The 24887-nt window shown below is 39.2% G+C and overlaps 1 long non-coding RNA gene across 2 annotated transcripts in view; it reads left to right on the top strand.

Moving 5' to 3' along the window:
- LOC110740889 overlaps positions 1-22606 on the top strand; it is an 84817-nt gene extending 62211 nt beyond the window's left edge. Inside the window, exons 1-3 of one of the 2 annotated variants that reach the window (XR_002516144.2) lie at positions 11802-13286; positions 20798-20965; positions 21632-22606. This is a non-coding gene — a long non-coding RNA (uncharacterized LOC110740889). Of the gene's footprint in view, positions 1-11801; positions 13287-20797; positions 20966-21631 lie in introns of those variants that run through there. The other variant, XR_002516143.2, reaches the window with a different exon arrangement.
- Positions 22607-24887: the final 2281 nt, after the last annotated feature.

The following is a 24887-nucleotide window of genomic DNA, read 5'->3' on the forward strand; positions in this document are numbered from 1 at the left end:
AAAGTCAACCGAGGAAGAGTTTCTTCTGTGAAAACGCAAGCCAGGGCTCTGCCTCCGCCACAGGGCCCGTGCGACCCACCAATCCTGTTCTCACCCCCAGCTTTTCTCACTCTGCCACCTGCCCACCCGCCAGGGTTCCTCCCTCCAGAAGAACAGGGTTTGCTGAAGGGCTCGGCGGCATTTCCGGGTCAATCTCGTGTCGGCCCCCAACACCCCCCACATCCGACTGCAGGGCTCAGGGAAGGGGCTTCCCATGAAAGCTGGGAAAGCTGCGGCCATCTTCCAGGACACACTGGGGCATGGGAGTGCAGGGGAGTAAACCTGGAACAACCCCCAGAGAGGAGGGAAAAGGCCAGAGAAAGTATACGTGGAAGGCAGTAGAGTTCCTCCTGCACCTAAAAGGAGTCATGCCCTGGGGCCAGATGATAACCCTGGAACTGGAGGTGGAAACCAAAGGAGACCCCACCCGAGGTTGCTGGCCCCTCATCCCTAGACATCCTTCTGCACCCACTGGGTTAGCACTGGGGGTTCTAGGCTGTGCATGGGAGGCTGGTCCCTCCTACCAGAGAGTCCCAAGTTCTGTGCTTTCCTAATGCACAGAGGAATTCTTCCTATTGACTTTAAGGGTGAGGTACAGACAGTAAACATGGTTATCAGGTGATGTCTGAAACAGTGTTCTCCTTTAGAAAAGCTGTTTATTCCAGCACATTTGCTGCAGTGAGCCTGTAGGTCTGAATAAACTACGCCACCTTCTTCAATTTAGTGATGGGTATATAACTTAAACTCTTACACACTAAAATCACGCCAGTGAGTCAGAATAGCCACTAGAAGTTAGGGAGAGAGGTGGCTGCAGGAAAAGGGAAGGCAAAGATCTTTGCAATCAGAGAGAGGGCTGTGCCTGAACGGAAACGTCAGAGTGAAGGTGCTGAGGACCCCATCAGGGTGGAGTGAGCCTATTTATCACAACTTATTTTCCCAGGGCCCGAGAGAACATGGGGCATACCGACACGCTTAGTGGCTACTCAAGGATACAACCATATGAAAGACATCTTCACATGCTGGATTTAACAGGATCGCCAGTCAACAAGATTGATGCCAGCAAATGACTAGTGTCCAGAATCCTCTTTTGTTGGGTCTTAGGCTCATAATTACTAATCCGCAACAGCCCAAGGCCAGAATTTTCTTGGTCAGGGAAACTTTCAGGTTCTTTGAGGAATGTCTTCTTCACAACTGTGGTAGCCTCATGTTGAAAGTGGGGTTCAACTCTTTCTGTGCTTATTTCATTCCAAGCAGAGCCCATTTCTGATGCCTAATAAGAATGTAATACTGAGTAACATGTTAGATATTGACATTCTTTACTTTAAGGTACTTTCCTGTCCAAAATAAATGTAGAGATGCATTTTGTTTAAGTCAGCAAGAGGGGTATAGCAATCAACTGGCTTTCTTTGTCAAAAATCAACTACTGGACTAAAGCCAGGGGCTTAGCCCAGCAGAAGCTTAATTAGAACCTTAAACTAGAGTTATAGAGTAAGTTAGTAAATCTAAACAATTACATCAGTCAAATCTAGGCAGGAAACCAAAAACCATGTCAGTTGTTTCAACAGAGAGAATTTAATATAGGGATTCAGTCAAACAAATCTTGGAAGGTTGAAACAGCAAAAAGTGAAGTCTGAGGTATCATAGAGACAGGAACTGCAGAAGCAGCTGCCACCTCTAAAGCTGGAGAAACAAAAGAAAGAGGTTGGAGGGGTCATTTAAACTTAAAAACTCAGAGGAGGGGGCCCAACAGATCTGGGACTCACTTCTCTGAGAAGGTGCTGCCTAGCTAGTACTGGGACCTCCAAGGGTATGGGAATGTAGAAAGATGCTGAAAATGGGGACCAACTGATATTCTTGGTGTTAAGTCCCAAATAATACACCAGTTATGGTTTAACTGGTCGATTCACCATGAGAAAGGAAAGGATCCACAAAAAGATCATCTGCAAGAAGACGACCTATTTCTGCACAAAGGTAAAACCTGCAAAATGACAGGAGACTTACAACTCAACAACAAAAAGACAAATAACAAAATTTAAAAATGGGCAAAGGATGTGAAGAGACATTTCCCCAAAGAAGATATACAAATGGCTAAAAAGCATGTGGAAAGATATTCAATATCATTGCCATCAGGGAAATGCAAATCAAAACCACAATAAGATGCCTCCACACTTACTAAGATGACTCTAATAAAAGAAAAAAAAAGACAATAATAAATATTGGTGAAGAGGTAGAGAAATTGGAACCCTCATATATGTGCTGGTGAGGCTGTGAAAGACTGCAGCCACTGTGGAAAACAGTTCGGCAGTTTCTCAGTAAGTTAGTTATAGAGTTAATGTACGAACCAGCCATTGGGATTCTGAAAATGTTTTGGAATTAGTGGTGATCATTGCATAATCTGTGAATACACTAAAAGCCACTAAATTGGACACTTTAAAAGAGTAAATTTTATAGTATGGGAATTATATATCTCAATTATTTAAATAAATTTTAAGTAATGAGAGAGAAAAGACAAGAAAAATTATTGAAAACAGAGGGACAGGTTTTTGGATAAAATAATAGAAGACCATGTATTTGTCTCCTGTTCCTGGAACATCCTGTTCAATACCATCCCATATCAAAGTGCATTTTGACTTTGTTTTGTTGTTGTTTTTTGAGACAGTCTCACTCCATCACCCAGGCTGGTGTGCAGTGGCACAATCTTGGCTCCCTGCAACCTCCATATCCCTGGTTCAAGAGATTCTTGTGCCTCAGCCTCCCCAGCAGCTGGAATTACAGGCACATACCACCATGCCCAGCTAATTTTTGTATTTTTAGTAGAGACGGGGCTTCGCCATGTTGGCCAGGCTGGTCTTGAATGCTTGACATTAAGTGATCTACCCGCCTCAGCCTCCCAAAGTGCTGGGATTACAGGTGTGAGCCCCCACACCCAACCACATTTTGACTTTGAGATTTGCAATTCAAAATCTGACTGACTCTATTGAGATAATGATGTGGATTTTGTCATTGGTTCTGTTTATGTGATGGATTACATTTATTGATTTGCATATGTTGAACCAGCCTTTCATCCCAGGGATGAAGCTGATTTGATCGTGGTAGGTAAGCTTTTTGATATGCTGCTGGATTCTGTTTGCCAGTATTTTATTGAGGATTTTCACATCAATGTTCATCAGGGATATGTGCCTGAAATTTCCTTTTTTTGTTGTGTCTCTGCCAGGTTTTGGTATCAGGATGATGCTGGCCTCATAAAATGAGTTAGAGAAGATTCCCTTTTTTTCTATTGTTTGGAATAGTTTCAGAAGAAATGGTACCAGCTCCTCTTTGTACCTCTGGTAGAATTCGGCTGTGAATCAGTCTGGTCCTGGATGTTTTTTGGTTGGTAGGCTAAATTCAACAGCCCTTCATGCTAAAAACTCTCAATAAACTAGGTATTGAGGGAATGTATCTCAAAATAATAAGAGCTACTTATGACAAACCCACAGCCAATATCATACTGAATGGGCAAAAACTGGAAGCATTCTCTTTGAAAACCGGCACAAGACAAGGATGCCCTCTCTCACCACTCCTATTCAACATAGTATTGGAAGTTCTGGCCAGTGCAATCAGGCAAGAGAAAGAAATAAAGGGTATTCAATTAGGAAAAGAGGAAGTCAAATTGTCTCTGTTTGCAGATGACATGATTGTATATTTAGAAAACCCCATCATCTCAGACCAAAATCTCCTTAAGCTGATAGGCAACTCCAGCAAAGTCTCAGGATACAAAATCAATGTGCAAAAATCACAAGTATTCCTCTACACCATTAACAGACAGAGAGTCAAATCCTGAGTGAACTCCCATTCACAATTGCTACAAAGAGAATAAAATGCCTAGGAATACAACTTACATGGATGTGAAGGACCTCTTCAAGGAGAACTACAAACCACTGCTCAAGGAAATAAGAGAGGACATAAACAAATGGAAAAACATTCCATGCTCATGGATAGGAAAAATCAGTACCATGAAAATGGCCACACTGCCCAAAGTAATTTATAGATTCAATGGTATCCCCATCAAGCTACCATTGACTTTCTTCACAGAATTGGAAAAAAAACTATTTAAAATTTCATATGGAACTAAAAAAAGAGCCTGCATAGCCAAGACAATCCTAAGCAAAAAGAACAAAGCTGGAGGCATCACACTACCTGACTTCAAACTATACTCAGGGCTACAGTAACAAAAACAGCATGGTACTGGTACCAAAACAGATATATAGACCAATGGAACAGAACAGAGGCCTCAGAAATAATGCCACACATCTACAGCTGTCTGATCTTTGACAAACCTGACAAAAGCAAGTAATGGGGAAAGGATTCCCTATTTAATAAATGGTGTTGGGAAAACTGACAAGCCATATGCAGAAAGCTGAAACTGGATCCCTTCCTTACACCTTATACAAAAATTAACTCAAGATGGATTAAAGACTTAAACGTAAGACCTAAAACCATACAAACCCTAGAAGAAAACTGAGGCAATACCATTCAGGACATAGGCATGGGCAAGGACTTCATGACTAAAACACCAAAAGCAATGGCAAAATTGACAAAAGCCAAAATTGACAAATGAGATCTAATTAAACTAAAGAACTTCTGCACAGCAAAAGAAACTATCATCACAGTGAACAGGCAACCTACAGAATGGGAGAACATTTTTGCAATCTATCCATCTGACAAAGGGCTAATATCCAGAATCTACAAAGAACTTAAACAAACTTATAACAAAAAACCAAACACCACCACCAAAAAGTGGGTGAAGAATATGAACAGACACTTCTCAAAAGAAGACATTTATGCAGCCAACAAACATGAAAAAAAGCTCATCATCATTGGTCATTAGAGAAATGCAAATCAAAACCACAATGAGATACCATCTCATGCCAGTTAGAATGGCGATCATTAAAAAGTCAGGAAACAACAGATGCTGCAGAGGATGTGGAGAAATAGGAACACTTTTACACTGTTGGTGGAAGTGTAAATTAGTACAACGATTGTGGAAGACAGTGTGGCAATTCCTCAAGAATCTAGAACTAGAAATACCATTTGACCCAGCAATCCCATTACTGGGTATATATCCAAAGGATATATCATTCTACTATAAAGACGTATGCGCACATATGTTTATTGTGGCACTGTTCACAATAGCAAAGACTTGGAACCAACCTAAATGCCCATCAATGATAGACTAGATAAAGAAAATGTGGCACATATGCACCATGGAATACTATGCAGCCATCAAAAAGGATGAGTTCATGTCCTTTGCAGGGACATGGATAAAGTTGGAAACCATCATTCTCAGCAAACTAACACAAGAACAGAAAACCAAACACCACATGTTCTCACTCATAAGTGGGAGTTGAACAATGAAAACACATGGACACAGGGAGGAGAACATCACACACTAGGGCCTATCAGGGGGTGGGGGTGCTAGGGGAGGGATAGCATTAAGAGATGGGTTGATGGGTGCAGCAAACCACCATGGCACGTGTATACCTATGTAACAAACCTGCACGTTCTGCATGTGTACCCCAGAACTTAAAGTAAAATTAAAAAATAAAAAATCTGACTGACTGTCCAAGCTCCCCAAAGAAACACTTAAATAGTACATAGAATGCTGTCGTGATTAACCTCCATTCCAAGAATACAAGGACAAACCTTTGTGTCCCTGGCCCCTGTGACCTGTGACCCCTGCTGGCTGGGAAGGGACACTCACCTTTCTACCAGACTCCTCTTATACCCCACGTGGCATTTTTGCACCAGTCCCATACTCCTACAAGACTCCCACCAGCCCCAGGACAGACTACAGCAGCACATGAATTAGTAAGGTTATGGACCATCTACTCAACTGGCCTAGTTGAAGTCCACATTCTGCTATCATCAGCCCACAGAATCTTCAACCTATATCCTGCCATGACTAGAGGAGGGCCAGAAAACTAGAAAGGAAGGAACATCTCAGAGGTAGAATTGGCATATTTTAGACACAATTATTCTTATGCTTTCTTCTCAGAGTTTTCCCCATCCATCTCTTCTTTTCTTTTACCACTGCCTTCTTCCCAGTTTATGCCTGGATTGTTGTAATTGTCTCATTTTCTGCTTATAGTCTCTCCCATTTCTAATCACCCTACACACAAACATCAAATAACCTGCCTAAAACATTCTCTCCTCGTCACTCCTTTGTTTGAAATCCTTCAGTACATCCCCACTGCCAACCAAATATTAATAAAATTCAATTTTTATATCTGTTTTTGTTTTGGTTTGGTTTTTTTTTTTTTGTTTTTTTGTTTTTTGGTTTTTTTTTTTGAGACAGAGTCTCACTCTGTCACCCAGGCTGGAGTGCAGTGGTGCAATCATGGCTCACTGCAGCCTCAACCTCCCAGGCTCAAGCAATCCTATCACCTCAGCCTCCTGAGTAGCTTGGACTACAGGTGTGTGCCACCACACTCAGCTAATTTTTTAATTTTTTGTAGAGGCGGCATCTCTCTATGTTGCCTAGGCTGGTCTTAAACTCCCGGACTCGAGTGATCCTTCTGCCTCAACCTTCTACAGTTCTGAGATTGCAGACATGAGCCTAAATCTTATTTTAGAGCCCCCTATAATCTAGCCCTACCTATCATTCCAGATTTGCACAAATTCCCATTTGGTTACATACAGTACCCCACGATTGCCTATTTCTGTGCTATTCGTGCCTTCTCCCCACATAGAGAATAGAGAATTAGACTCTAATTCTCTCTCCATTGCTGCCTATCAACATTCTTCAAGGTCCTCAAGACCTATTCTTCAAGGCCTATGTCAAATCTCAGCTTTCCAAGAAGCCTTGATTCTCGCAGCTGAGATTAATCTCCCTCCTTGAAGCAATGGCTATTTTCTCTGCCATTCTGCCTTTGCCTTCCTTGTAGGATACTCACTTCTGCTTCCCAGCTCCACCCTCAATTTCAGGAGGACAGTGGCGCTTTGGAGACCTTGAAGAGCTGACCAAATTCAGACTGCAGGTCCATTCTGCACAGTGATTTCAAAATTTGCAGTTAGTTGTTATCAACATTTAAAAGTTGGGAGATTTCTTATAAAAATATGGGTTTCCTGCTTCTCTTGAAGATTCAAAATATCTTGCCACACTGGGCCTACACTTCTATTTAGAATATGCCAAGGCTGAGTAGTGGCCACTCCTGAAGATGGGGCCTCTGTTCTCCAGTTCACTAAAGTTCCTGCTTCCTGTTTCTAAACCTTGCTCTTACCTTGGAGGCATTTGAGTTTATGATCCCTGGTTCTAATACCTCTACAGAGTAAGGATTAGGTGAATGGATGAAAGAATTATAGGAAGGATAAATGAACAAACTAACCTAGCTTATGGCAAAATTTGCATTTTCCACATGTTTTCAGCGGGCCAGGGAGCTCAACAGCTAAATTCTCACAACTACCCACTCCCCTACTCTGTTCTTTTCTTGTCTTGAATCATGTGCAAAAACAAATTCTGGTCAAAGCTTGAGTGGAGATATAATGATAAAGGGGTTGATTCGACAAGGGGATGTAACAATTTTAATTATTTATCCACACAATACTGGAGCACCCAGCTATCTAAAACAAATATTATTAGAGCTAAAGATAGAAATAAGCCCTGATACAAAAAGAGCTGGAAAGGTCAACACCCCACTTTCAGCATTGGACAGATCTTCCAGACAGAAAATCAACAAAGAAACATCAGACTTAATCTGCACTATAGACCAAATGGACCTAATAGATGTTTACAGAACATTTCATCCAATGGCTGCAGAATACACATTATTTTCCTCAGCACATAGGTCATTCTCAAGGATAGATCACATATTAGGTCACAAAACAAGTCTTAAAACATTCAAAAAATGAAATAATATTAAGCTTATCTAGCCACAATGGAATAAGACTAAAAATCAATAACAAGAGGAATTTGGGAATCTATACAAATACATGGAAATTTAACAATATGCTCCTGAATGACCAGTGGGTCAATGAAGAAATTAAGAAGAAAACTGAAAAATTTTTTGAAACAAATGATAATGGCAGCACAACATACCAAAACCTGTGGGATACGGTGAAAGCAGTACTAAGAGGGAAGTTTATAGCTATCAGTGCCTACATCAAAAATGAAGAAAAACTTCAAATCAACAGTCTAACAATGAATCTTTAAAAGCAAGAGCAAACCAAACCCAAAGTTAGTAGAAGAAAATAAATAATAAAGATCAGAGCAGAAATAAATGGAATTGAAACAAAAAAGAAAATAAAAAGATCAATGAAGGCTCACACCTGTAATCTCAGCATTTTGGGAGGCTGAGCCAGGTGTATCACCTGAGGTCAGGAGTTCGAGGCCAGCCCGGCCAACATGGTGAAACCCCGTCTCTACTAAAAATATATAATTAGTCAGGTGTGATGGCGCATGCCTGCAATCCCAGCTACTCGGGAGGCTGAGGCAGAATTGCTAGAATGCAGGAGACGGAGGTTACAGTGAGCCACGATTGCGCCACTGCACTCCAACCTGGGCAACAAGAGCAAAACTCCATCTCAAAAACAAAATATATCAATGAAAAACAAAAACAAAAAGTTGGATTTTTAAAAATTAAACAAAATAGATAAACCTTTAGCAGACTAATTAAAAAAGGGAGAATAGCCAAATAAATAAAATCAGAGATGAAAAGGCAACATTACAACTGATACTGCAGAAATTTAAAGGATCATTAGTGGCTACTATGAGCAACAATATGCCAATAAATTGGAAAATCTAGAAGAAATGGACAAATTCCTATGCATATACAATCTGCCGAGATTGAACCATGAATAAATCCAAAATCTGTACAGACCGATAACAAGTAACCACATCAAAGTCATAATAAAAATTCTCCCAGTAAAGAAAAGCCCAGGACCCAATGACTTCCCTACTGAGTTCTACCAAACTTTTAAAAAAGAGCTAATACCAGGCCGGGCACGGTGGCTCAAGCCTGTAATCCCAGCACTTTGGGAGGCCGAGACGGGCGGATCACGAGGTCAGGAGATCGAGACCATCCTGGCTAACACGGTGAAACCCCGTCTCTACTAAAAAATACAAAAAACTAGCCGGGCGCGGTGGCGGGCGCCTGTAGTCCCAGCTACTCGGGAGGCTGAGGCAGGAGAATGGCGTGAACCCGGGAGGCGGAGCTTGCAGTGAGCTAAGATCCGGCCACTGCACTCCAGCCTGGGCAACAGAGCGAGACTCCGTCTCAAAAAAAAAAAAAAAAAAGAGCTAATACCAGTTCTACTCAAATTATTCTGGAAAAAATAGAAGAGAAGGGAGTACTTCCAAACTCATTCTGTGAGGCCATTATTACTCTGATATCGAAACCAGACAGAGACAGGTCACAAAAAGAAAACGACAGGCCAATATCTCTGATGAATATTGGTCAACATACACAAATCAGTGTGATGCATCATATTAACAGAATGAAGAATAAAAACCATCTGATCATTTCAATTGATGTTGAAAAAGCATTTGATAAAATTCAACATCTCTTCGTGAAAAAAACCCTAAAAAATGCTGGAGAGAGAAGAAATATACCTCAACATAATAAAAACCATATATGACAGACCCACAGCTAGTATCATACTGAATGGGAAAAAACTGAAAGCCTTTCTCTAAGATCTGGAACACAGAAAGGATGCTCACTTTCGCCACTATTATTCAACATAGTACTGGAAGTCCCAACTAGAGCAATTAGTCAAGAGAAAGAAAGGTCATCCAAAGTAAGAAGTCAAATTATCCTTGTTTGTAAATGACATGATCTTATATTTGGAAAAACCTAAAGACTCTATGGAAAAAATGATTAGAACTGATAAACAAATTCAGTAAAGTTGCAGTATACAAAACAAACATACAAAAACCAGTAGCATTTCAATATGCCAATGGTGAACAATCTGAAAAAAGAAATTTTTAAAAATAATCTCATTTACAATAGCCACAAATAAAATTAAATGCTTAGGAATTAACCAAAACGAAACATCTTTGTAACGAAAATTATAAAACACTGATTTAAAAAATTGAAGTGGACACCAAAAAACTGAAAACATATTCCATGTTCATGGATTGGAAGAATCAATATTGTTAAAATGTCCATACTACCCAAAGCAATCTACAGATTCAATGCAATCCTTATCAAAATACCAATGGCGTTCTTCACAAAAATAGAAAAAAAAATCCTAAAATTTATGTGGAACCACAAAAGACCCAGAATAGCCAAGGCTATCCAAAGCAAAAAGAACAAAACTGGAGAAATCACATTACCTGACTTCAAATTATACTACACAGCTATAGTATCCAAAACAACTGTTAAACTATTAAACTTCTACAAGAAAACATCAGGAAAAGTCCAGGATGTTGGTCTGGAAAAATTTTCTTGAGTAACACCCCATAAGCACAGGCAACCAAAGCAAAAATGGACAGATGGGATCACGTCAAGTTAAAAAGCTTCTGCACAGCAAAGGAAATAGTCAACAAAATGAAGAGACAATGCACAAAATGGGAGAAAATACTTGCAAACTACCATCTGACAAGGGATTAATAACCAGAATATATAAGGAGCTCAACTCTATAGAAAAAAATTCTATTAATCCAGTTAAAACATGGGCAAATGATTTGAATAGACATTTCTCAAAAGAAGACATACAAATGGCAAACAGGCATATGAAAAGGTACTCAACATCGCTGATCATCAGAGAAATGCATATCAAAACTACAATGCGATATCATCTCACCACAGTTAAAATGGCTTACATCCAAGACAGGCTATAACAAATGCTGGCAAGAATGTGGAGAAAAGGGAACACTCATACACTGTTGGTGGAGAGGTAAATCAGCATAATCCTATGGAGAACAGTTTGGAGGTTCCTCAAAAAACTAAAAATTGAGCTACCACATGATCCAGCAGTCCCACTGCTGGGTATATACCCAAAAGAAAGGAAATCAGTATATCAAAGAGATATCTGCACTGTCATGTTTGTTGCACTGTTCACCATAGCCAAAATTTGAAAGCAACCTAAGTGTCCGTCCACAGATGAATGGAAAGAGAAAATGTGCTACTTATACATAATGGAGTATTATTCAATCATAAAAAAGAATGAGATCCTATCACTTACAACAATGTGGATGGAACTGGAGGTCATTATGCTAAGTAAAATAAGTCAGGCACAGGAAGACAAACATCACATGTTCTCACTTGTGGGATCGAAAAATCAAATAGTTGAAGTCATTTAGATAGAAGAAGAATGATTATCAGAGACTGGAAAGGGTGGTGGGGAGGGGACTGAAGGAAAGTGGAGATGGTTAATGAGCACCAAAAAAATAGAAAGAATGAATAAAATCTAGGTTTGATAGCACAATGGGGTGACTATAATCAATAATAATTTAATTATACATTTTTTTTTTGATACAGAGTCTCGCTCTATTGCCTAGGCTGGGGTGCAGTTGCACAATCTTGGCTCGTTGCAACCTCCGCTTCCTGAGTACAAGTGATTCTCCTGCCTCAGCCTCCCAAGTAGCTGGGATTACAGGCATGTGCCACCACACCCAGCTAATTTTTGTATTTGTAGTAGAGATGGGGTTTCGCCATGGTGGCCAGGCTGGTCTCAAACTCCTGACCTCAAGTGATCCACCCACCTCGGCCTCCCAAAGTGCTGGGATTACAGGCATGAGCCACCATGCCCAGCCTAATTATGTATTTTAAAATAACTAAAAGAGTACAATTGGATTGTTTGTAATACAAAGAATAAATACTTGAGGGGATGGAAACCCCATTTTCCATGATGTGATTACTATACATTACATACCTGTATCGAAACATCTCATGTATCCCATAAATATATACACCTACTTTATACTCACAAAAATTAAGATAGATTTTTTAAAAAACAAAAGCTCAAGTAGAGAAAAGATATATTCCTTTTTAATAAAAACTTCCCATTTTCCCCCTCAGACCTCCTAATGAGTATGAGGTGGCAGTCAAGAGAAAGAAAAAAAAAAAATCCCTGTGCCTCAGTGTCTGAAACTGGGAAAGTAAAAAAATTAAGAGAGATCCATACATGCCTTTGCTTTGATGTGCCCCTTGGTGACCCACACCGAGGCAACACATGGCTGTGGGTTTCCATTGTTAGAGTAAATGTGACCTTTCTTACACAAGGGGATTGTGGTTTTGATCAACTGAAAGGACCCCGTGGGCAGCCAGGGATCAGCATAAAGGGTGAAAGGTGAGCAATAAATATGCCAGTGCATAAACACAATTAGGTTTATAAAAAAGGCACTGAAGCAAAATGAAACATTGGGGGTTTACAAAAGCAACAGACATGTTCTGTGTTTTAGAGATGGATTGATGGCTAATTAACTGTCCAGAACCATTCTAACTCCTGTACACAGGAAAACATGAGCTGAGACAAAGAATGATTGATTTTAGTGGGAAAGTCCTGTATTGTGAAATGAGAGAGAAAGGGAGGACAGCGTACGGCAATTATTGGAAATAGTGAGTTTTCACAGTTTATCTCTTTTTTTTTCTTTTTTTCTTTTTTTTTTTCTTTTTGAGTTTACACAATTTAGATGCGGAATCTGGATTTTGCCAGAGACTGGGTTTTGTTGTTGCTGCTATTGCTCTTATTGTTGTTTGCATTGTTTAAAAGTATCTTATATTAAGGCAATAGTTATATTTGTCATGAAAGAGTAGCTGGACCACAAGGTTTACCAGAACCTTTTGAGGTTACTTGCACTGGAATCCAAAGAAAGACAGTATTAGTCAACTTTGATTGTATAGAGATGATCACACTATCATTAGAAGAAAGAAGAGATTTTGCCTTTAACAGTAGTTGCTTTTTCCATATTTAGAGTTAAGGATTTCAGGAGCTGAGAAAGTGCCCATAATATGAACAGGCACCATCACATCTTGAAAATGTAAATACTTTCTGTTTAATTCATTCTGTGTCCTGAAATAAATCGTTTCTGCCAACAGCTCCATGTGCATCCACTCTCCTAGATTGGAAACAGTGAAACCAAGGGTGTGTACACCACTGATGGATATCAGTCTAATACAATTATCTATATTCAAAATAAATCCTAAGCACAAATAGCAACAGGCGATTCATCACCTCTGTGGTTCTCTTCTCCCCCTACCCTGCAAAGATCAATTTCTCTAATGGCAGTTACCCACTTCCTCCCACGGGAGGAGCTTCTAAGAGAGGTAAGTGAGAATACGCCCAGAGGGAAAAGGTACTAAAGTCTGAAAAGAGAGAACGCATAGCCAAAGATGATAGAGGGGTCTGCAAAAAGGCAAAATGGGTTGGATGACAAAGTTTAAGTTGGCAGTGAAGATCTGAGATTAAAAGATAAACAAAGAGCTTGCTTTTCTGAAAGCAAAAAAAAAAAACCTAGACTCTAGAGTCTGTCAACTGACTTAAATGTAAAATTTGTTAATACTTAGAAAAACTGGTGATAATTCAGAGTAAGTTTCAAAAACTTTTTTTTTTTTTTTTTTTTTTTGGTCTGTTAGGCTGTCTTCATTGTAGATCAGGGATGGGTTAGTGATGTAAATTAGCGATTTCAGAAAGTCACGTGACAGGTCTTTCATGATAGCCTGGTAGGCAAAATGGGGACAAATAGGCAAAGTGATAATATTTACCTATTTGTAACGTTATGAGGACAGAAAATGTGACTGACTTGTTCACTGCCATATCTCCTCTATGCTGCACAGAGCGTGACACGGGCTCAAAAATGGGTCCTGATTTGGTATAGTTAGGTGCATTCACCGATGACTGAGCAATAATACCCAAAGTACATTGTTTTCTGGATTCATGTGAACAGACTTGGTTTTATTTGCTTCCATATCTCTAGGGCATAGAGTAGGCACTTAATAAAATCTGATGAATAGGCTGGGCGCAGTGGCTCATGTCTGTAATCCCAGTACTTTGGGAGGCCAAGGCGAGCAGACTGCTTGAGGCCAGAAGTTCAAGACCAGCCTGGCCAACATGGTGAAACCTCTTCTCTAGTTAAAAAAAGAAAAAATTAGCCAAGCGTGGTGGCACACGCCTGTAATACCAGCTGAGAGGCTGAGGCATGAGAATCACTTGAACCCAGGAGGCAGAGGTTGCATTGAGCCAAGGTCGCACCACTGTACTCCAGCCAGGGCAACAGAGTGAGTGAGACTCTGTCTCAAAATTAATTAATCAATTTAATTAAATGTGATGAATAAATGAATAAATCTATAGCTCTTTTACAACATTCGTATAAGATTATTTTCTTAGTCTTAACATTTTAATTGATGACTTGATTGAAGCTATATTTTTAAAAAAGGAGATTGCCAGTTATTGCAATTGCACACATATTGAGACAATGTGCTTATGGATAGATAAAAATACAATGAATAAAAAGGACATAGGTCAATACCAATATGACAAAATTTAATATCACTAAATGTATATTCAAAAATGTACAGTCAAAGAATAGGAGGGCTCCCAGCTTGAAATCGCTTACTTTTTAAAAGCTATGACAGTCACCAAGACCGTCACCCCCCTGAGCCATCCAGCTATAAAACCTAGATAGAGTGCATGGAGCATCTATTTAGGAACACTGCAAAATAAATGATAGCAGGAAGATTTGGAAAGGACACCACAATTCAAAGCACTACCAGGCCAGTACTGAGTTTGCCCTTTTATTCCCTCCTGGCCAGGACTCAAGGAAGCCTGAAACTCTGAAGTGGACACCCAGATGCACACAGAGAGTGCTTCAAGAAAAGCCGTCTAGTTTTGGGTCCAGGAGTGGGAAAGGAGAATTCTAACACTCATCGAGAGGGGGGCAATTCATCATTTTCCTTTCTTCATTTTTCTGTCATGCTCCAGAAGCCAGACGATCCCATGACAACAGTTGCAGCAAAGACAGGGGTGGCAGCAGAGGCTGAAGGTCCCTAAAACTCTCAAGTACAGAATGTTCCTCTCTGATCAGAGGAGCTGTGGTCCCCCAAAGTGGGGCAAATCCCTGTTGGTATTTTTCTCTCTCTAGCCTCCTATTTGAGTCTGAATACACAGAAAGTGTGCAGCAGACTGGGTTAACTAAAAACTCAGCTTTTTGGGCTGGAGAACTAAAAAGATGAAGGAAACTGGTAAATTCTGAGGAGAGCATAGAGAGGGAGGAGCTAGGCCGGGCGCGGTGGCTCACGCCTGTAATCCCAGCACTTTGGGAGGCCGAGATGGGCGGATCACGAGGTCAGGAGATCGAGACCATCCTGGCTAACACGGTGAAACCCCGTCTCTACTAAAAATACAAAAAATTAGCCGGGCGCGGTGGCGGCGCCTGTAGTCCCAGCTACTCGGGAGGCTGAAGCAGGAGAATGGCGTGAACCCAGGAGGCAGAGCTTGCAGTAAGCTGAGATCCGGCCACTGCACTCCAGCCTGGGCGACAGAGCCAGATTCCGTCTCAAAAAAAAAAAAAAAAGAGAGGGAGGAGCTAGGAAGTGTGACCCAAGGAAGTCGTTTCTAGACTCTGGAGCTTATTCCTGATTGGTGTGTGCATGAATCTGACCCTAAACAGCGTACCATAGACTTTGAGAACTGAAAGGTGGGACAGACTGCAGCCCAGCTCCCAGACTGTTCATTGGGTGGCACATACACGGGACAGAAACAAGCATTGCATAGGCTTTAAAAACTGAACTAACGTTGGAACCACACCCAGAGTGAGCTGATCAGAAATCACAGCCTGTACCTGTTTATGTACTCAAAGGTTATGGGGTTGGGCGCAGTGGCTTATGCCTGTAATCTCAGCACTTTGGGAGGCCGAGGCGGGGAGATCACGAGGTCAAGACATCGAGACCATCCTGGCCAACATGGTGAAACCCCGTCTCTACTAAAACTACAAAAATTAGCTGGGCGTGGTGGTACGTGCCTGTAATCTCAGCTACTCGGGTGGCTGAGGCAGGAGAATCACTTGAACCCAGGAGGCAGAGGTTGCAGTGAGCTGAGATCACACCACTGCACTCCAGCCTGGTGACAGAACAAGACTATCTCAAAAAAAAAAAAAAAAAAGGTTATGGTATGCTGTTTATTCTATTGATTCCGGGGGGCTGAAGATTGAAGTTCCCTGTTTTAACTATAAGTTTGTCTATTGCTTTTTCAGGTTTTGTAAGTTTTTGCTTTATGTATTTTCAAGCTTTGTTGTTAGGTGTGTACATATTTTGAATTGTTATGTGTTCTTGGTGAATGGACCCCTTTTTCTTTACGTAACGCCCTCCCTCTCTGTCAGAATGCATGTAAAACAAGACTCAACTATATTACATCTACAAGAAACTCACTTCAAATATAACATATAGGTAGGTTAAAAGTAAATGGATGGAGCTGGGTGCAGTGATGCACGATAGTCCCAGCTACCTGGGAGGCTGAGGCAGGAGAGTCCTTGACTGAGTCAGAGGCTATAGTGTGCCATGATCATGCCTGTGAATCACCACTGCACTCTAGCCAGGGCAACATAGTGAGACTTTATCTCTTAATAAATAAATAAATAAATATTTTAAAAATACACGGGTAGAAAAATGATAGCCTTAATTTAAAAAAAAAAAAAAAAACACTTTAAAGTAGAGTGGCTATTTAATAGCAGAGAAGAATTCAGAGCAAAGACAACTACCAGGGATAAAAATGGACATTGTCCATTAACCAAGAATAGGTAACAGTCCTAAGTGATAACATACCTAGCAATAAAGCTTTAAAATACATGAAGCAAAAACTAACAAAACTGGAAGGAAAAATGGACAACCCACAATTATAGCTGAAAACTTCAACTCTCCTCTTTCAGTAATCATTAGAACAAGTGACAGAAAATCAGCAAGGACACAGAACTGAACAATGCTATTAAAGAACTGTATCTAATCAACATTTATCGAATATTTTACCCACTAACAACATGATAGTCTTTATATATGCACACAGAATATTCATCAAGATAGAGCATACACTAGTTCATAAAATAAACCTTACCAAAAGTAAAAGAGTTGAAATCACACAAAGTTCTTTGGCCATAAGAAAATTAAACTAAAAATCAATAATAGCAAAAAAACTTTTTAAAACTCTTAAATTAAACAACAGATCTTTAAACAACCCACAAATCAAAGAGGAAGCCTCGGGAAATTAGAAAATACTTTGAATTGAATGAAACTTAAAATAAAATGTAAAAATTTGTGGTGTACAGATAAAGCAGTGTTTAAAGGTGAAATTATACCATTATGTGCTCATATTAAGAAGAAGAATGATCTCAGACTTACTAGCTAAGATTCTATTTTTAAAAACTAGAAAAAGAAGAGCAAAATATATTCAAAGCATACAAAAGGAAGGAAATAATAAAGGTAAAAGCAGAAATCAATTAAATTAAAACTAACCAAACCAAAAAAGGGTGACGGGAAGAAAGAGGACTCGACAAAATAAAACCAAAAGCTAGTACTTTGAAAAGATCAAAAAAATTTAAAATTCTCTAGCAAGATCAACAAAGAAAAATGGAGAAAAGACACACATTATCAATATCAGGAAAGAAAGATGGGATCACTACAGACCCCACAGATGTTTAAGGTATAATAAGGGGATGCTACCATTCTAAGCACATAAATGGAACAAGGAAGATGAAATGAACTAGTTGCTTAAAACCTCAAAATACCAAAATGCAACCAAGATGAAATAAACAACCTGAATTTTTCTATAACTATTAAAGAAATGGAATATGTAGTTGAAAACCTTCCAGAAAGAAATTTCTAGACTCAGATGGTTTCGATGGCAGATTCTATAAAACATTTAAAGAAGATATTTCATCAATTCCACACAATCTCTTCCAGGAAAGAAAAGAGAAGGGAATTCTTCTGAACTAAGTTTATGAGGCTACTAACATTATCCTCATAACAAAACCAGAAGATGACGATAGTACATGAAAACTATAGAACAATAGCCTTAATGACCATAGGCACAAAATATTATTGAATCTAATTCAGCAAATATAAAACATGAAAAATATACCACAACTAAGTGGAATTTATCCTGGGAAAGCAAGGCTGGTTCAATATTTTTTAAATTAATCAGTATAATCCACCATATCAGTAGCCTAAAGGAGAAAAATCATATGATCAGATCTCGATTGCTACAGAAAAAAAAGCATTTTCTAAAACTCAACATCCGTCTCAGATAAAAATCTCAGCAAACTAGGAATAGATGGGCTTTTTCTCAATCTGATAAAGAGCATTCTCAAAAAGACAAAACTACAGCTAACATTATACTTAATCATGAAGACTAAATGCTTTCCCTCTAAAGTCAAGAACATAGCAAAGACTTTTACCACTCCAATTCAACATTCTACTAGAACTCCTAGCCAGTAGAATAAAACAAAAAATAAACAAATTAAATTAAAGGCATACAGATTGAAAGGGAGAAATAAAACTGTTTCATAAAAAACATGTAGAAAATCCCAAGGAATTTACCAAAAAAAACAAAAACAAAAACTCTCCTAGATCTAAGTGAATTTAACAAAATAGCAGGCTACAAGGTCAACACATAAATATCAATTATATTTTCATTTACTAGCAATAAACAATGGGAAACTGAAGTTTAAAACACAATACCACTTATAATATGTCCAAAAAATGATATACCTAGGTATAAATCTGACAAAATTTTTACAGGATCTGTATGCTGTAAACCTCAAAGCACTGATTTTAAAATATCAAGATCTATATGAATAGAGAGACATACCATGTTCAAGGACTGAAAGATTCAAAATAATAAAGATGTCGATTGGTCTATATGTTTAATGCATTCCAATCATAATCCCAGCAACATTTTTGGCAGATATAAACAATCTGATTCTAATATTTATATGCAAAAGCAAAGGAACTAAAATAGCCTGAATAATTTTGAAAAAGGCGAATAAAGTTGGAGGAATCACACTACTGTATTTTAAGATTTACTACAAAGCTACAATAATCAAGAGAATGTAACATTGGCAAAGGAACAGACCCACAAATCAATGAAACAGAATAGAGTCCAGAAACAAAACCACACATATATTAATTTTGATAAAGATACAAAAGCATTTCAGTGGAGAAAGGATAATCTTTTCAACAAATAGTATTGGAACAGTTAGGCATCCACATGTAAGACAATAACACTCCACCCATAACTTGCACCATATATAAAAATTAACTCAAAATGGGTTATAGATCTAAATGTAAAACCCAAAATGATACAATCTTTAGAAATATATATATAAAAAGAACTTCATGACCTGGGTTTAGGCAAAAAGTTCTTAGATAGGACACTAAAAATACAATCTATAAAAGAAAATATTAATAAATTGGACTTCATGCAAATTTAAAACTTTTACTCTGCAAAAGATGTTCACTGTTAAAAGAATGAAAAAAAAGCTACAAACTGGGAGAAATTATTTGTAAATCATATGTCTGGGAAAGGACTTCTATCCAGAATTTTTTTAGTTCTCAAAACTCATTAGTTAAAAAAAAAACAAACAGTTCAATAAAAGATGGAAAAAGGCCTGAGGCAGTGGCTCATGCCTGTAATCCCAGCACTTTGGGAGACCCAGCGGGGAGGATTGTTTGAGCCTAGGAGTTCAAGACCAGCCTGGGCAACATAATGAGACTCCCATCTCTACAAAAAAAAAAGTTTTTAATCAGTATGGCATGGTGGTGCATGTCTGTAGTCCCAGCTACCCAGGGGTTAAGTGGGAAGATCACTTGAGCTCGCAAGTTTGAGGGTGCAGTGAGCTATGATCACACCCCTGCACTCCACCCTGGGCAACAGAGCAAGACCTTGTCTCTTAAAAAAATAAAAAATAAAAGATGGAAAAATATGTGAACAGATATCTCACCAAAGTGAATACACAGAGAGCAAATTAGCACAGTACAACATCTAACATCTTCAGCCATTACAGAAATGTCAATTAAAACAAGGATGAACTATCACTAAACTCTTAGCTAAAATAAAAATTACTGACAACACCAGGTGCTGGCAAGGATGCAGAACAACTAGCACACTCATATGTTGCTGGTGGAAATTGAAAAACAGTGACTCTGAAAAACTATTTGACAGTTTTTTATAAAGTTAGATATAGCCCAACAATTCCACTTCTAAGTATTTACTTTAGAGAAATGAAGATATATTCACACAAAAACTTGTACATGAACATTTATAGCAGTTATATTTATAATTGCCCCAAACTGGAAACAGTCAAATGTCCTTAAACTGGAGAATGTTTAAATAACCTCTGGTACATCCACACAATGGAATATCACTCAACAATAAAAAGGAACAAACTACTGATATATGCCACAACTTGAGTGAATCACAAAGGCACTATGCTGAGTGAAAGAAGCCAGTTTCACAAGGTTACTGTGATACAGTGAGAAATACATATTTGGTCTTTGTCCCTTGTTCCTGACACACCTCCTAAAATTTCCTGAGTGATGGGGATCATAGGAGTGTCTTTTGTCATTCATAACAAGCCTCTTTCCACCATATTTGAGTTTATATTAATCAAGTGACTTAGTGGGCTCCTAAATAGCTTCAGGATGGGGGCTGGTTGCCAGAGAAACCAATTATGTGATTATATGGTTGGGACTTTCGGCCCCATCCCCAAACCTCTAGGGAGGGAAAAGGGAATAAGACTGAGTTAATCACCAATGGTCAATTATTTAATCAATTATGCTTATGTTTATAGAATGGAACCTCCATGAAAACACTAAACAATGGGGTTCTGAGAGCCTCCAGGTTGGTGAACACACTGAGGTGCTGGAAGGGGCGGTGCACCTGAGAGGGCCTGGAAGCTCTGCACCCCTTCGCCCTTACCAAGCCCCGCACATCTCTTGCATGTGGCTGGTCCTGAGTTGTATCCTTTATAATAAACTGGCAATAGTAAGTAGAGCACTTTCCTGAGTTCTGTGAGCCATTCTAGCAAATTATTGAACCTGAGGAGGGGGTTTTGGGAACTCACTGACTTTATCTTCTGTCAGCCTTAAGTATGGGTGGCCCAGAGCAGGGGCTGTCTTGTGATATTAGGCCTTTAATGCGTGGGATCTTTCCCAACTCCAAGCATCAGTGCCTGAAGTGAATTGTAGAACATTCAGTTGGTGTCCAGAGAGTTGGGGAATTGGTTAGTGTGAGAAGAAAAAAAAACTATACATCAGGTGTCAGAATTACAATTGAGAATTACATTCTGAATGATTCCATTTATGTAACATTCTTGAAAAGACAAAATTTTAGTGATAGAAAACAGATTCGTAGACTCCAGGCCTAGGAGGTCCCAGGAGGCTATGACTGCAAATGTGTAGCGGGAGGGAGGTTTTTGGAGTGATGGCACTGTTCTAGATGCTGATTATGGCAGTAGTTACACAAATCTATACATGTGCTAAGACTCATAGAATTGCACACTAAAAATGTCCATTTTACTATATGTTAGTTTTTTAACTATGTAAATATTTTAAAGATAGGACAGTTTTTGTTGAATACAACTCAGTATATGCCAAAAGTTCGACTTAACCATCAAAATAAACAGCTTGAGATGCATTAATGGAAGTATTCAATCCAGAACAAAGAAAGTTAAGACCCATTGGACTCTAAAGTAATTAGACTGCATCCATAATATTGTGTTTTATTTGGGACATTGATAAAAATCAACAGCATCTAAAGGAAGGTGACCACGATGATTAGAGGATGATAGAAAGGATTAGGACTATTTAACCTGGAGAAGAGAAGGCATGACATGGTAACTCTCCCACTATATTAGAAAAATGTCCAAGTAGTTTACTGAGCCCTATTCTGTGTTACTCTTGAGAAAAAAAACTGTGTCCCCCAGGGAGTAGTTACAAGAAGGCAAATCTCAAACCACTATACAGGAAAGCTTTCTATCAAGTTGAGAATAAATAAAATGACCTGCCTAGATAAGCAGTGAGCCTCTCGTCATTGGCTGGAAATCACTGAAAATGTTCAAGCAGATGTTAAATAACCATCTATCAAGGTTATTGTCAAAGGGATTACTTCACTGAGTAGGAGACTGATCTATTTAACCTCTAAGGTCTCTCGCAACTCCACCTCCTGTATTCTAAGTTATAAATGATGCTGTAAATCACCCTCACCCTATGTGTATCTCCAACTCCTACACCTCATTACAATGTACACAGGCCTCACAAAATCCCCATGGACTCCTGCTAACACTGACTGTCTCAAGACAGCCTTCAAGGCTGCTTTAATGATTTCTAACCAGCAATGGCAGAGAGATATGCTGAAGAACATGGGAAAAAACTAAAATTTCTGTAGATAATGGATAGATAACTTTTAACCAGGATATAAAGGGAATTTTTGATGCTGCTCTGTTTGATAAGTTATTGTATCAGATCCAAAATGAACTACTACAAGCCTTGAGACCTATTTCGACTTCCCTGATCTGGCCCCTGCTCTAGTCTAGACGAGGAAACTGGCAAGCCCCACGTCCTGAAATTTACCATATGCAAAATAATTCCTGTATTCTTTCCTGCTCTTTTCAGTTCTTTGAATATCAACCTTTATATTTTCCTCTTTGGTTTTCTCAGTGAATTATCTAGGCTCGGATCTTTCAAAAGTCTAACTACAAATTAGGATAAGAGGGACTAATTAAGGTTACAGTGGGCTTGATCAGGGCAGGCAACAGGATTAACTATAAGCTAACAAAGATTGGAACAAGGAGATGGCTGTGGAGATTAATTTTCTCTGGCAGGACATGAGTCAGGGAAACTGATAAGGATTTGGATACCTGAATTTGGAAGGGCAATATTTAAAGTAGTAGATCAGGCACAGGTTAGACATGATTTCAATCAGAGGTTATGTGTCACCCCAATGATTCTAAGGGAGACGAGTTGAACTGCCCACGTCCATGACCACCATGATGCCTTTCCACATCAGAGCCCATGGGCCTTCCTGGTTGACCTCATCCTCTTGGTGAAATTTGATTACAAATTATTTATATCATCAGATGCAACTTTACTCTTTTCAGGATGTTAATGAAGTTATTATAGTTCTCTTTATCAAGTCCATTATTGAATGTAAGTCTGTTTGGCAGACAAAAGTAGTCTATAGTGTTATAAGTCAGATTACTTATTGCAGCAGGTAATCACTGCAAGCTAGCATGGGACGTTTCTGGGGTGTTGGTTATGTTCTTGATCTAGCTGCATTCAATTTGAAAATTCTGGTTTTTATGGTTTTTACACTTTTCTGTATTTACGTTATACTTCAGTAAAAATGTTCCACAGATAAGAAGAAGCCAGGCTGGGCACGGTGGCTCACACCTGTAATCCTATCACTTTGGGAGGCCGAAGCGGTGGATCACCTGAGGTCAGGAGTTCGAGACCAGCCTGACCAACATAGTGAAACCCCGTCTCTACTAAAAAAAAAAAATACAAAAAATCAGCTGGGCATGGTGGCAGGTGCCTGTCATCCCAGCTACTATGGAGGCTGAGGCAGAAGAATTGCTTGAACCCAGGAGGTGGAGGTTGCAGTGAGCTGAGGTCATGCCACTGCAATCCAGCCTGGGCAACAAGAGTGAAACTCTGTCTCAAAAAAAAAAAGAAAAAACAAAAAGCCTTGGGCAGAGGCCTCCTGACACCATCTAGGTAGTGGGCAGCCAGCAATGCAATAAGTAGATCTCAGCCTTCTTTCTTTCTTTTCCTGTGTGTGTGCACGGCTCACACTGGTTCATTCAAATCTACACACACCCAGATACAAACAAGATCTGTTCAGAGGCTGGAGAAGCCATCAAGGATGCTCCAATGGGATATATCTGCCTTCTCTTCCCAACTCCGACCCATGTGAGAATCCAGGGGTTGGTAGATGCCATGCTATAGAACAGGATTTAATATTCTGTTCCTCAGTGTTAGAAAGGGGGTCCTCATTCTCTCAGGAGAAATCCAGGTCCCCTGAGGCAGATAAATAAGACAACTTTAAACATCAGTTAACTAATAATACATACGTGTGTATCTAGCAAAAAGGAAAGAAATACATTAAAATGTCAACAGTTACTTCTGCTGAGTGATAGGATTAACTGACTTTTTAGATTTTTCTCATTTCATTTTTATGTTCTGTATGTGATCATGTATTGTTTTCAAAAAACATGTAAGTGCTATAGTTAAAACTCTTTTTTGTTTGTTGGTTTTCGAGAGTCTTGCTCTGTCACCTAGGCTGGAATGCAGTGGCGTGATCTCAGCTCACTTCAGGGTTCAGGCAATTCTCCTGCCTCAGCCTCCCGAGTAGCTGGGATTACAGGCATGTGCCATCATGCCTGGCCAATTTTTGTATTTTTAGTAGAGACGAGGTTTCACTATGTTGGCCAGGCTGGTCTCGAACTCCTGACCTTGTGATCTGCCAGCCTCAGTTTCCCAAAGTGCTGGGATTACAGGCATGAGCCACTGCACCTGGCTATAGTTAAAATTCTTATGTTTGTATAGGCCATTATTATTTTCAAACATAAGCATAAGTTTTCTCAGTGGATTCTTTGTATATTTTGAATACAAGTTCTTTATCATGTGTTTTGAAAATATTTTTTCTTAGTCTGTGTCTTGTCTTTCCATTCTCTAAACAGTATCTTTTGCAGAGCAGAAGTTTTAAATTTTAATAAAATCCAACAAACCACTTTTTTCTTTTATGGATTGTACTTTTGGTGTTGCATTGAAAAACTCATTACCATCAATTGATTCTCTGATATTATTCTCTGATATAATTCTGCTTATGTCACAGAAATAATTCTCTGATATTATTTATCTCCATTTTGCAGATGAAAAAAC

The sequence above is a fragment of the Papio anubis genome, chromosome 10 (assembly GCF_008728515.1).
Source record: "Papio anubis isolate 15944 chromosome 10, Panubis1.0, whole genome shotgun sequence".
Classification (NCBI taxonomy): Eukaryota; Metazoa; Chordata; class Mammalia; order Primates; family Cercopithecidae; genus Papio; species Papio anubis.